This window comes from Lathyrus oleraceus, chromosome 2, assembly GCF_024323335.1.
Source record: "Lathyrus oleraceus cultivar Zhongwan6 chromosome 2, CAAS_Psat_ZW6_1.0, whole genome shotgun sequence".
NCBI classification, from domain to species: Eukaryota; Viridiplantae; Streptophyta; class Magnoliopsida; order Fabales; family Fabaceae; genus Lathyrus; species Lathyrus oleraceus.
In genome coordinates this window covers 364,674,764-364,689,454 of record NC_066580.1, presented here as the reverse complement: position 1 = coordinate 364,689,454, position 14,691 = coordinate 364,674,764, and the positions used below count along the sequence as shown (strand labels likewise).

Genomic DNA, 14,691 nt, shown 5'->3' with positions numbered 1-14,691 from the left:
GGATACCTCTATGGTCTGGGTCATCTGAACAACCAAGTTTCTTGTGTTTCTAGCCACTTGCCAGTCATGTTATTGGATCATGGATATTCCTTTCAAATCCTAACCTTATGGTCTTATTTCGTGGTTTTGTTCATACACATTATCAGTCAAGTTATTTTCTTTTCAAGAGTCAAACATTCAAGTTATAAATAAACCAATGGTAAAACCAAATCTCAAATCAAATTTCAAACCATTTCCATTCATTTCACATCATTCTAAACCATTACATTTGATTCTACACAAGAAAATACAAGTCTTGACCATTTTTGACCAATTGTTGACTTTGGTCAACAGCTGACTTTTTGGTCAACTTTGACCAAAGTCAACCCAAATTCCTCAAACCTTAATTTTCATCCTAACCAATAATAGAATATCCATTTACAAAGAAATCATAAAGAAAATACAAAAAATGCATTTTTGACCAATTGTTGACTTTGGTCAACGGTTGACTTTTTGGTCAACTTTGACCAAAGTCAACCCTCACTTGCTCTTGCCCACCCAACTTGGCCTGGCCTTTTTCTTCAATGTGTCATCCAACCCTCATGTTTATTTATGTTCGTTCTTGGTAGCTTCCATCACAAATAACACATGTGGTGCACCTTGACTTTGTAGCTTTTGAACCGTTAACCATTCGCCACTGGCCTGCCCCTAACCATGGACCAAGGAGCCCCTAACAGTTCAACCATTATCCTTTGCTCATGCCCTTTGGATGCAACAAAAACCTTATACATGTGCAACAAAATCATGGATGCAGATGGTCTAGCCAATGCTGCTGCCACAATCATGTCATATCCTGCTTTGCAACAGCACCATACCATCATCATCATGCTAGCCTGCAACAAAACATCTAAAAGGGCCCTGCACATTTCTGAACATTGCCATAAATTCATCAGGAAATAGCCATGGCATAAGAAGTCGGTCAAGGCATTAGCAAGGCAAAGCAATCAATGCACGACAACCATAATATAATGAAGTCAATGTATGACAGTAGGCCATGTGTTCAGGACAAGCAGACTCATTTACCATGGAAATGTAGTGCAAAACATTATCCTAGATAATGTCATGGTTCAGGTCACAACCAAGCAAACATCAAAATAGTGAGCATCCTGCAACTATCATCATGCTAAGACAACATGTAACAATCATGCAAAATAATCATCGAGCCAAAGCACATCAATAACAAGTCATAACAGCAACAAAGAAATTCAAGGGTGGAAAACACTTAACAGGGTTCAGTCATGACAGCCCCTAAAACCTGTTTCCAACTGAAGCTGAACCATATCTCATACCCTGCAACGTTACGGGGTTCCACAATTTGCAACAGTTTTCTGTGGATTTGGGACAAAAACTCGTGTTAATTATGAATGCAAGGGTCGAACTAGTGTCATCCAAATGCTGCAATTTCGGCCCACGAGTCAAAACCTGCCATTATTCACTCCGGAGCACAAACTGTTTCTCGATCAAGTGCAGTACCAAATGTATTGCCACAATTTAAGGTTTCTCAAACGAAAAATGTGGCACATTTGGTTCCTGCTGGTAGTTCTATGGCAAAGACATCCATTTCTGCTGGTTTGCATTCTAACCAAAAGGTTCATTCATCCATCAATCAACAATCAATAGAGCAGTGTAGTCTCCACTGCAGTGCTCTTCATCTTCCTCCTTTCGGTTGATCACTTCTCATACGATGTCGTATCGTCCAACTGCAAACTCCAGGACCGAGGTCCGTCGCAATCGATACAAAGTCGCCGTCGATGCCGAAGAAGGTCGCCGACGCCGTGAGGACACCATGGTTGAGATCCGTAAGAATCGTAGAGAAGAGAGTTTGCTCAAAAAGAGGCGCGAGGGTCTTCAACCTCAGCAGATTCCTTCTTCCATTCACTCCGTTGTAGAGAAGAAGTTGGAAAATTTACCATCCATGGTTACTGGTGTTTGGAGTGATGATAATAATTTGCAGCTTGAGGCAACGACTCAGTTTCGAAAGCTGCTTTCTATTGAACGTACTCCACCGATAGAGGAGGTTATACAGACTGGTGTTGTTTCTCGTTTTGTTGAGTTTCTGATGAGGGAAGATTTTCCACAATTGCAGTTTGAGGCTGCTTGGGCTTTGACAAATATAGCTTCTGGAACGTCGGAAAACACCAAAGTGGTAATTGACCATGGTGCTGTCCCAATTTTTGTGAAGCTACTTGCTTCTTCTAAGTGATGATGTCCGTGAACAGGCAGTGTGGGCATTAGGAAATGTTGCTGGGGATTCTCCTAGATGTCGTGATCTTGTTCTCGGCCAGGGGGCTTTGGTTCCTCTTTTGGCACATTTGAATGAACATGCCAAGCTTTCTATGCTGAGAAATGCTACTTGGACACTTTCAAACTTTTGCAGGGGAAAGCCACAACCCCCTTTTGATCAGGTTAAACCTGCACTTCCTGCTCTTGCTGGTCTAATTCATTCAAATGATGAAGAAGTCTTGACTGATGCCTGCTGGGCACTTTCATATCTTTCTGACGGTACAAATGATAAAATTCAAGCTGTAATTGAAGCTGGTGTTTGTCCCCGACTTGTGGAGCTTCTACTGCACCCATCTCCTTCAGTGCTGATTCCTGCTCTTCGCACTGTTGGAAACATAGTCACTGGAGATGATATGCAAACTCAGGTTATCATCAATCGTCAGTCTCTTCCTTGCTTATTCAATCTGTTGACAAATAATTATAAAAAAAGGCATCAAGAAGGAAGCTTGTTGGACCATATCAAACATTACAGCTGGGAATAAACATCAGATTCAGGCTGTGATTGAGGCCAATATATTTCGTCCTTTGGTGACCCTGCTTCAAAATGCTGAGTTCGATATTAAGAAAGAGGCTGCATGGGCTATCTCAAATGCTATCTCGGTAAATCATCGGAGAAAGAAACAGTACAGATTAGTGATGGTAATTTTGGTGTTGGGCCTACAAACACAGAAGCTCCTGGCATTGGCAATGGCCATGGCAGGACTCATGTTTCAAATGCCAAGAGCATCAAAGGTCATAGAAAACCTAGTCAAAGTTTTATTGGTGTGATTGAACTGCTGCTTGAATCTATATGCACTTGTGTTTCTCCCTCGAAGGATGACAATACCTCAAACGTACTTCCTGGCACCACAACATTGAGTGACATGTACATTGATATTTCCATGAATAAAGGAAAAGGCAAAGCAGGGTACTTTCCACAGGAAGAAAATTTTGCAGTACCATGAAATATCAACAACAGTCTCAAGCTCAATTAATGCATCAAGATGTTTTTGAACAGTTAATGCATGGACAATCAAAACTTGATCCTTCTAGAGATAACTTGTTAAATCAGGTACAATTGAGGAGATATCTGTATGATTGGCAGCAGAATTCACAGTCTTCAGGGCACCTTGATCCGTCGACAGAGCAGTTTATCCAAGCAAAATGGCTCTCAGGTCATGAAAAAAAACTCAGCACCGCTGCGGAACACCCTCGAGCTTTACATCCATCGCTCTCCTTCACCGATCGCACTTAGTCTCACCCTATGTTCAATCATGGAAGGATCACCGAAATACTTTCTTTGAGAGAATCCAACACAACGGTGTATTCCTCATCTTCTGGATTCACATTCATCAATTTCGTTTCGTCACTCTGCAGCAACTCTTCGTGGATTCATGTCATTCTTCACTCAGTCTGTGTTCGCCGATGCTCATATCGATTTGGTTCACTCTATTCTCAACAACTGCTATCAATAACGCAACGGCGTCGACACAAAACCAAAACTATTTATAGATTGAAACAGGCAAAATGAAGACTTACTGGTTTCACCGTGGCATTAATAATAGGTTTGATGAACGTTGTTGGTTAAGAATCAGATGAAGTTCTGTTACGGTTATTTTATCCTTCGGCTGGAAATTCGAGATTGATTCCTACTGTCATGAAATTTTCCAGGTTGGAGTTCTGGTACAGGTATTTATGCAAAGGTTTGAGTTCAATCCTAATTCTGCATCTCACAGCCTTCAGCTAGGTCCAAAAAAGCGAATCAAATGAAACTAGAGCTGATGTTAAGTCTCATTTGCATTCATCAAAATATGATAACAATGGTAGCCACTTTCAGAGGCTGCAGTATCAAGTAACAAAAATTGTTCAAGGGCTTTTCAAGTCCACCTGATGTTGAAAATGAAAACAAAACTTACAATCCTGAAATCTTGACTAGTCTCAAGCGTCAATGGGCTGCAAATTTTCAGTTGAAGTACACGGGTCATAGGTCTTTCAAGAAGCCCTCACAACTGTCTGAAAGCATAGTGGTTGTTGGACTTCACCTGAATTGTGATGTTCAGACACTACATAGACAACTTGTTGATAGAAAATTTGAAGAATCTGCCAAATTGAGAAATGCACTTGGTTGTCAGAATCAATCTCCTGCAGAACCCAATAATAAACCAGAGGAAAAGTAGCTCAAGTAGCTTTACGAAGCATATGGGCAATAGGGATGTTATCATTACTTCTCCCAAGCTTATGGAATCTGATTCAGGGAAGTTTCCTATTTTTGATGTTGAAGCTACAATTGCTATCGCTTGGGACTGCATGGTATCTTTGTTGAAGAAAATTGAGGCCAATCAAGCTTCATTCCGCTCTGCTACTGGTGTGACTGCCATGCTGCCCTTTTTGGTGTCTGATATACATCGTCCAGGGGTTCTCAGGATATTGTCATGTCTTATAATTTAAGATGCCTCACAGGCCCATCCTGAAGAAATTAGGTGTGTTGGTTGAAATTTTGAAAAGTGGAATGGTAACTAATCCGCCTGGTTCCCCGTACCGGCTTTCTGTTGATGCAAAATGCGACACTATGGGAGCACTGTGGTGTATCCTGGGAGTTAATAGCTCTACTCAGAAGGTTTGACAAAATCAAATGCAATTGAGAATGAGTCTTCTCAAAATCTTTTATTGACTCCGTCAGGTCCAGTTAATCCTGATAAAGAGCGAGTTTGCAGGCATCAGCACCTCAATTCACGACTTATCGTCATCACGACTTATCGAGTTTCCATCTGGTCAGCACGACTTATCGTCATCAGCACCTCAATTCACAACCGTAGCCCTGCAAAGATCAAACCAAAATTGTGTCAAGCTGCCATAACAACACCATATAAAATCAGTTAATTCTAAAACAAACTTTTTAGATAAGTGAGTTACAGTGGTGAAAGTTTTCTTACCAATGGTGAAGTTTTCGAAATGAAGAGGAATTGGGAGAGGGACCACAAGCTGGAATAAGGACAAAAAAAACCTCCCAGCATCCTCTGTACGACCACTACTCTGAAAACACAGCAGAGATGAGCAGAGAGGAGATGAGTCATATATAAGAGAGGCCACTGTTCATAAGAGGAGGAGCTGAAAAAACCCTAGTTGTGAAGAGAACATTGACGGCTACCATTCAAAACGACAACAAAGGAGAGGAGAAAGAGATTTTCGGAATATCTCTCTCTGCAACAGTGTTCACACAGAAAAATAACCCTCAATACTCCACACTTCAGCTGTAAAAAACCACTAATCCCTTAAGCTCTCCTCCGCCACCCTTGTTGCAGCCACAAAGGTTACAACCGGAACCGTCATATCACAACTCGACGTTCTTCCGGCAACAACATCAGCATTCAACTCAGTTCCGTTACCGAGTTCCGTTACCGGCAGCAACAACAACGCAAAGCGGTGGCAACCTTGGTATTTCGGTAACTCATGCTCGAACTCTCCTTTTTTCCGTGTGTTGTTTTCATGTGCATCATTTGATTTTTTTTTCTTTTACGTTAAATCTTCGTTTCATATACTGCTGCTACTGTTACTGTTATTGCTACTGTTATGTTTGTTATTTAATTATATTCAGCGTCTGTTTATTATATTTATAGTAATGCAGGCAATATTTGAATAACAAAGTAGTTCTAGCCCAGTGGTAGAAATGTTGTTTGTTAAACCTTAGGTTGGGGGTTCGATCCTTGGTTTTCAGCTTTTTTTTATTTTAACATACTTTCTTTTTTTACTAGTTTTTATTATTATTACCATTTTTATTTTAAACCTTTTATTTATTTTTATTTTTATTTCTTCTCTTTTTTTAAACACTTGTTGATTTTAATGTTAAACTTTGATTTTTAATTTATGGATTTGACAATTTTCTTGTTATTTATCCATGATTATTTTCATCGATATATTGATAGTATTTCGCCGCGTTTCGATTAATCGCATATGACATTTCAATTGTTGTCAATATGTGTAAACCGGCTTTGAGCACATTATTTAGGTTTTGTGTGTCCCTCAATTTCCATCCGTACAAATCCCGATTTTACCATTTTTTTTCGATTTAATTTTTAAGTGTCTTGTAAATATAACTTGTTGTGTTATTTTCACATGGCTTACTCTTGGGCTTTCTTACAATGAGCCGGTTCTCTTGCACTTACACTCATACGTTTGCATTATTTGTTATTTGGGCCCGATTTAATTATTCTAATACTTTGAATCCCCATTCATAACAAATGTACCCCTCTCCCATGAAATGTATAATATTTATTCTTTCATTCTTTATTCATCTGTTAATACAAGAATTAAAATGAACATTCGATAACCATTTCAAAACAAGACCAAAACCTCGATCCAACGTCGAGTAATCATTTTTCAAAACCTAACAGAACCAGCACGTATTCATCCACCCTTTTGTAAGTCGATTGCTTTATGCATCGCCATCAACCTTGTAAGTCGATTGCTTCATGCATCGCCATCTACCTTCATCCCTAACACTTCTCCTTGCTCCATTCGTCGATTCTTGTTCCGATTAGGTAGCACCCATTAGATGGAACCCTTTGTATGATAACATAAGTAGGATTCCCATATCCTTTTGTATGACAACATAGTTAGAATCCCCATTTCCTTTGCATGCCAACATTAGGTAGATATTCCCATTTGTAAATCCTAAACACTTAGGTACATATTGCATGACAACACTAGGGCAGAGCTTCCCCCACTTCTAGACCTTTCCGAGCGTCTCCGATCTTGTGGCATGTAGTCCGTTCTATTGCAAAGAGGTAACTGCCTAAGACTCGATTCAGCGAGCTGCGACACCTACTGCTAGGATGTGAACACATTGCCCACTCTCTTTTGACACAACTGGTGTCCTCCTTTTCTAAGTCCATATTCAGATGGCAACCCCTATGAAGGGGAACTACGTCGCCCTGATTCTCATACCAGATGAGGTACGTAGGCAGGAGATCGTGCGAGATCTCTCCAGGCACACTTTTCTTTCTTTTTGTGTGTGTGCTTGACAGTTATAGGCCCGAGTTCCCGACTCCCTATTAACTTGTTTGGTTGTTGTGTGCTTGGGAGCTGATGTAAGTCCATCGAGTGGCATTCGGGTTCCAGTGTGCGTGTGTTTTGGTTCGGATGCCGATGTAAGTCCAGTGATTGGCGTTCGGGCTCCACGTTTGCCTTTTTGTGTGTGTTTTGGTTCGGATGCTGATGCAAGTCCAGCGATTGGCACTCAGGCTCCATGTTTGCCTGCTTGTGTGTTTGTTTGTTTGGCGTGCGTGTAGCCGAACTACGGCAACTCTGATTCTCATGTTCAGATGAGATACGTAGGCACAAGATGCGATGTCTTGCCGAGTTTGACTAACAACTAACAACTAATCTTTGTTTGCTTTCGCCCTCGTTGCGATCCTTTCTCTCGCCCTCGTTGCGATCGAGACATTCCCTTTCTCTCGCCCTCGTTGCAATCGAGACTTTCCTTTTCTCTTGCCCTAGTTGCAATCGAGACCCATTGTTCCCGTAGTCAGCTGAACTACGTTTTGCTCTGATTCTCATTCCCGATGAGATACGTAGGCATAAGACGCGACGTCTTAGCGAGCACACACATCTCTTTCACCCATAGGTAACCGAGCTACGAAGACTCTGATTCTCATATTCAGATGAGATACGTATGCAGTGGATGCGACATCCGTGCGAGTCATTTTCTTTGACCCTTTTCTTTTAGTAAATAATACTTTAGATAAACATACACCCTTTAGACAAGAAACAACAAGAGTGGATCCCGTAGAGTACTACGGATGCGTAGGGGTGCTAATACCTTCCCTTCGCATAACCGACTCCCGAACCCAAGATTTGGTTGCGAGACCTTGTCTTTTCCTTTCCTTTCTCCAGGTTTACTTCGAGCGTTTCCCTTCCCTCTTTTGGGATAAATAACGCACGGTGGCGACTCTTCTGTCATTTTCTTTCGCCGGTTGTTTTTTCGCACCTCCGTATTTTTCGGGTTGCGACAGCTGGCGACTCTGCTGGGGACCTGGTTTCCCTAAGCGAGTCCCTCCTAGCTTTTGTAGGTTTCTTGTTTGTTGGGTGTTTATTCTTTTGTACAGTTATTTATTTTCCGCATTTACCTGCTTTATCTTATTGCATTCATGTACATATGTTTGTTGTATCTGTGGGTTCCGTGGGTTGTTTGTTTGTTGAGGGGGGATGTTCTATGAGAGATAAGCCCACTACCCAGGCTTGAGCATACACATAAGTGTTAGAGTGGATAGTCATGAGGCTTGCGTGGCATGTTGCTACGTTAAGTCGTTCATGAGACCCACATTCCAGACGAGGTTTCTGTTGGATATATTTTGTCCTATGGGTGTTCCATAATGACAGATATTCCTTTAGAAATCGTCGACTCTGGTGACCATTTCCCGAGAACTCAGTCGAGGCCTCTCCTCCGAGACGTGATTATGTTAGCTCTGGTGGGCGCATTCTCGCTGCTCAATCCAAGGACCCCGAGACTGGGAACTTGCTTTAGGATGTCCTGTTGAGGGGAGTCAGCAGAGGTCTTTTATCCCGTAATAATGCCAAACCTTCAGTGGTAAACGTATTATTCTCGACTGAAGGGCTGAAGCTGACAAACTTCTGTTCTTAGAACCTATCAGTGAGGGGAGGGTTTGATCTCTACAGATACGGTTTCTGCCAGTGGTGCTGTGATGGTGACTTTGGTTCAGCCAAATTTATGGACATTTATTTCTGGGACGCCGGAGTTCTGTCCGTGGTTTATCAGCGGGTTCCGTTTATTTCGGATCCCTGGGCTGAATCTGTGGGTGCTCACTCAGATGGTGACTCAGTTCTCCAGACATGGGTTCAGATGCCAGTTGATCAGATTGACTTTGGGTTTCAGATGGTTGTGATCAAAGTTCAAGCCGAAGCTTCGGATCCTGTGTGCCGAGATGCACAGCCTGCCAGTCTTGGCTCCATCATTTGCATCATAGCATGTTTATTTTCCAAAAAAATAATAATGCATGAAAAAAGTTAACTCGCATGTGCATATCCTTTTCAGGATCATTCATGATAAAATAGCATCCGCATCATATGCATATCATGCCCATATCATCCTTGCATTGCAGACATTCTTGGGAGAGACTTCTCACTCTGGGTTTTGACTGAGACTGGATTGTTGATCATCGTCCGCACCGCAACCAGATTGAATCATCAGAGGAGTATGGATCAAGTCCAAGATGAGTTGGCTGAGATGAGGGCAAACATGGCTCAGTTCGTGAGCATGATGCAAGGGGTTGTTCAGGGGCAGGAGGAGCTGCGTGCCTTAGCCCAGAGACAAGAAGCTGTGATTCTGCCGCCCAGTCGTGCTTCACCAGAGGGGGTCCCTGTCAATGATCAAATTATTGTTGTCACTATTCCCGTCAACAACTATGCCGTGGGTGATGATTTGAGGGGTATTATAATCAGTGGACAGCCCCTTGCTATAGAGACTGTTAATGTCAGAGCAACCCTTGCTCCGGTTCGCCATCCTAGCTCTTCAAATCCTTCAAGTTCTAAAAAGCCATCCTCTGGGGCACCCAGAAAGGGAGAGGGTGAAACAAACGTTGTGCACCGTCGGAGGAGTGTGAACAAAGGACAGTATCGGCAAGTTGCTGCTGTGACTATTCTAGCCACTCAAACTCAACAACAACAGAGAAGACCAACTCAGCAATATCAGCATCAACAACATCGTCCTCAGCAGCAGGCTTACCGGCCTCCCAATGGTAATCAAGCCAGTACGAGTAATGAGAGGAAGAAGATCATTTTTGATCCGATCCCTATGTCCTATGCAGAGTTGTATCCCTCTTTGATAGAGCGGAACTTGATTACTCCCAGAGACCCGCCGACTATACCCGTCAACCATCGGTGGTGGTATAGGCCTAAACAGCATTGTGTGTATCATTCGGGTGCTCTTGGTCATGATGTGGATAGTTGTTTCCAGCTGAAGATGAAGGTTCAAGACCTTGTGAGGTCAGGGATTCTGAGCTTTGAAGACTTAGGTCCCAGTGTTAATCAAGCTTGAAGACAACAAGCCTCGGGCCGGCGGTGGCTTTTCTTCTAAGATCTTCAACAAAGAGGGTTGTTCAAAAGCAGAAGCTGCTGATGCAAAGGATTCTGATATTTGTCATCCCTGGTGGGATCTATCGCAATTGGGTCACTGTGGGCGTTCCTACGGTCGTTCATAAGTCAGAGCAATAATCACTTTGTTTAAAAACCCTTCTCCCATGCCAAAAGGAGAAGTGATGACATTGTTGGCAACATTTTGTGCAATGATATTTTCATTCAAATAAATGCATGTTAAACATTTGTTTTTTCCAATTGTTTTCCTTTTTCGCTTTTTACATGAAATTGGTGATCACAAAAAACCCTAAAAACAGGAATAAAAACAATCTTTTCATCTGCATAACGATTGTCTTGTTTGATTTCCAAAAAGCTTTTCATATCAAAATCATTATGCAGGTTGTTTCTTAAACCCATTGAACACAATGATCTGACGTCATCTCCCAATTGTGAATTCCCTGTATTCGAAGCGGAAGAAGATGATGTTGAAGGGATTCCTGACGAGATTTCCCGACTTCTTGAGCAAGAAAAGAAGATCACTCAGCTGTATCTCGAGAATCAGCAGAACAGCCAACTGGGGCATAAAAGAAAAAGAAAAAAGAAAATACAAAGAAAGAAGAGGGTGCGAAATCAAAAGAAATCAGAATCAAAAGAAAGAAAGAAAGAAACAAAAGAAAAAATAGCACCCTCAAAGTCCCAAGTTGACTGATGCTGAATTCGATCGAAAAGAAGAGATTAACTGCCATGTGTCATGGTCAGTTATATCAGCGGAGAGTGACGAAAGCACGCTATAAGAAGGTCAAGCCTCGTGTGTTCCGAGGGACCCTGTGCTCAAGAAAGTCTTGTCTTTCGTACCCGATTCCAGGGGCAAGTGAACCCTAAGCTATGAACGCCCATAGGTTGTCAAGAGAGTCTTTTCAGGCGGTGCTCTGAGACTTACAGCAATGGATGAAGAAGTTCACTCGTCCTGTGAATTCCCGATGCAGTCAAGAAATACTTCGCAAAAAACAAAAAAAAGAACAAAAAGCTCGCTAAGTCGAACACCCCAAAGGGCGACTTAGGCAAAAAGGAGCGTCTCGGTGGATTGAAAACCCGAAAGGGCGATCCAGGCAAAAGTTAGAGACATTGGAAAAAAAAAAAGAATTCGCATCCCGCTAGATTGAGCACCTCACACTGGGGCAATCTAGGCAAAAATTAGGGATTTGGCAAGTAACTGCATCTTGACAAGACCGTGTTCTATATCTGTCATCCGTCAGGAATCCTCGATGCGTCGTCGACTGAAGCTCTGAATACATCGAAATTCAGAATGGTAGAGTAAGGGTCATTATGTTCAATGTAGCCCTCTCCAATATATATCACCGATTTCAAACTTGTACAGATCTATGGAGTCTCGCCCTTTGCAGACTACCATTTCATTACATCAATTTGAGCTTTTATCCAATTATTTGCACTCTTTTTTTTTTTCAACTCAACAAACGTTTTGCATGTTTTAATTGATAAAGTATCATTGTTTTTCAAAATAAATAAATTTTTCAAAATTGTTCTTAAACAAAGTGAACATTCACAATGATGGAAGGATACTTAAGAGACCCACAATGCTCTCCCAAGGGCGGTATGATTACTAACAGGTAAGACATTTGTTCGTATCTCGAGCATGACTGTATCTTTTTCCTGTAGAACCTCTCATGGTTTCTCCTCAGCGAGATTGCCCAGTGTAGTGTTGGTTGAAGTTGTTCATCTTCATGTCCCCGGCAGTGCAGTTTTTTCTTCCAAGTCCCTATTAGCACCTATAGTGGGGCATCCCCAGTAGAGTGCTGTTTGAGCCCTATTGTGGGGCATCCCTAGCAAGTTTGTTGTTTGGACGCTTTTTTGTGGGGCAGTCCTAGGCAGAGCATTTATTGAAGACTTCAACTTTCCTCTCTCCAGCAGAGCAGTCTTCCTCTCTCCCCCAGCATGGGTGCTCTTCTTGGAAGATTCAGTATTTGGTGGATTGACATCCCAGTACTCCATCATGTCCTCAGATAGATCCCCAGCGGAGTTGTTAGCATGAGGAGCTTTATCAATGCCTATCTATCTTCATCAGAGATCTGGTTGCTTCCGAGTATCTCTGATTTCCAGCACGAGTTGTTGTGGCGCGTCCGCCAGTATGTTGAACTCTTTTCTCCGGTTATGACTGATGATCCCTCCGGAAGCCTCTGGTGGCCTTCCTCCCCAGCAGGGTGGAAGTTGACGTGATTATAAGATCCTCAGCACAGTTCCTGGAGTTTCCCGGTGTTGTCTCTGGAGGAGACGTGTGTTTATGCATTCATCATTTAGATAAGCATAGCATATTGCATCATTAGTGCATAGCATTTCCATGATCATGGGGCATTGTGTAAAACAAAAAAACTCATGCATCAACATTGCAAACATGTCCATTAGCCCTAGGCCGTGGTGACCAGCCGAGATTGGGTTGTTGGAAAGAGTTGAACATCGCGCCATTGGATCGGCTTCAGAATTGGGTTCATCAGCATGGTTGAGAGGTTGGTACTTTCCCAACAAGTGACTCCTTAGTTGAATGGGTATCCCCAACAATGTTACTCCTCGAAGTTCGCAGCATCTTGCAAGCTTGGGTCCATTCCTTTAGCAGAAGTGGGTGTGTCTGATCTCTCCATGTAGAGTCTACCCCTTAAGCAGAAAGTGTCTACCATTTCCTTCTGCGCTCCCCACTGAGTTATATCCTCGTGGATGACGGTTGCTTCCGTTCCCTCCATAATGGGATGGGTTTTCCCTATTGAGTTCTGTCCTCATTAGGATGAGTCCTGTTTCAGTCTGCCTTTTTGGATCGATCCTAAACTGGCTTCCTGTTGGCTGTCTCCCGTGCTTCCCTGGGGCATAAATGAATAGTCGCTCACTAGCCGGCACTCATTCATCTCATCCTCAGCAGAATTTGTGGCTTCTACCTACAAACCGGTAGTTGTAAGTCCTATCTTTGTGGTTTTCTACCTACTAGCTGGTAGTTGTAAAATCCCACTTTCATCCCATTGGCAGAGTTAACCCTTTGTGCTCATCCTATCGACGACTGGTTACCTTTCTGTGGTTTTCTGCCTACAAACCGGTAGATGTAATCCCCTCTTTGTGGTATTGATAGTCTTGTCCCCTTTGGATACTTGGCCTGATCAAGCAGTATTGTCCCCAGTGGGTCTTCCCCTTTCTTTTGGGTATTTGCTCCGAGTTAGCAACTTTATCCTCTTTTGATTGGTCATCTTTTGCATGCCTAGTCCTGGTACCCTGATGCCTTTCTTTTCGGTCGATTATTCGTTTAACAACCTGCAACCCGGTTATGGATAATCTTCCATGCGAGTGTATTATCTACGTTTTGACGGCTATAGATAATATATCTCATGCACTCTTTGGTCAATCTTTCGACTGTTATCCCCAGCATGGGTCTTTGGCATGCGTGCCAGCTCATTTATCACTGTTTTGTTATCTTCGCCGATGCTGATAGACATGAAGAGTTTCCCGGTATCCAGACCGAAGTGGCATTCAGGCCAGTTTCCGATTTCCAGATCGAAGAAGTTTTCAACAATCAGGACGAAGAACTTATGGTATTCAGACCAGTTTTCCGGTATTCAGACCGAGGTGGTATTCAGGCCAGTTTTCCCGGTATCCAGACCGAAGTGGCATTCAGGCCAGTTTCCGATTTCCAGATCGAAGAAGTTCTCAACAATCAGGACGAAGAACTTATGGTATTCAGACCAGTCTTCCCGGTATCCAGACCGAAGTGGCATTCAAGCCAGTCTTTCCCGATTTCCAGATCGAAGAAGTTCTCAACAATCAGGACGAAGAACTTATGGTATTCAGACCAGTTTTCCCGGTATCCAGACCGAAGTGGCATTCAAGCCAGTCTTTCCCGATTTTCAGAAGTTCCCGGTATCCAGACCGAAGTGGCGTCCAGGCCAGTTCCCGGTATCCAGACCGAAGTGGCATTCCAAGCCAGTTCCCGGTATCCAGACCGAAGTGGCATTCAGGCCAGTTTTCCCGGTATCCAGACCGAAGTGGCATTCCAGGCCAGAGTTCCCGGTATCCAGACCGAAGTGGCATTCAGGCCAGTTTTCCCGGTATCCAGACCGAAGTGGCATTCAGGCCAGTTTTCCCGGTATCCAGACCGAAGTGGCATTCAGGCCAGTTTTCCCGGTATCCAGACCGAAGTGGCGTCCAGGCCAGTTCCCGGTATCCAGACCGAAGTGGCATTCAGGCCAGTTTTTTTTTGATATCCAGATCAAAGTGGTGTTCAGACCAGATTTCCGGTGATCAGAC

General features: G+C 43.0%; 1 pseudogene; it reads left to right on the top strand.

Moving 5' to 3' along the window:
- Window positions 1-1,609: 1,609 nt before the first annotated feature.
- LOC127119541 (importin subunit alpha-1a-like) lies at window positions 1,610-2,913 on the top strand (annotated as a pseudogene).
- The last annotated feature ends 11,778 nt before the right edge of the window (window positions 2,914-14,691 follow it).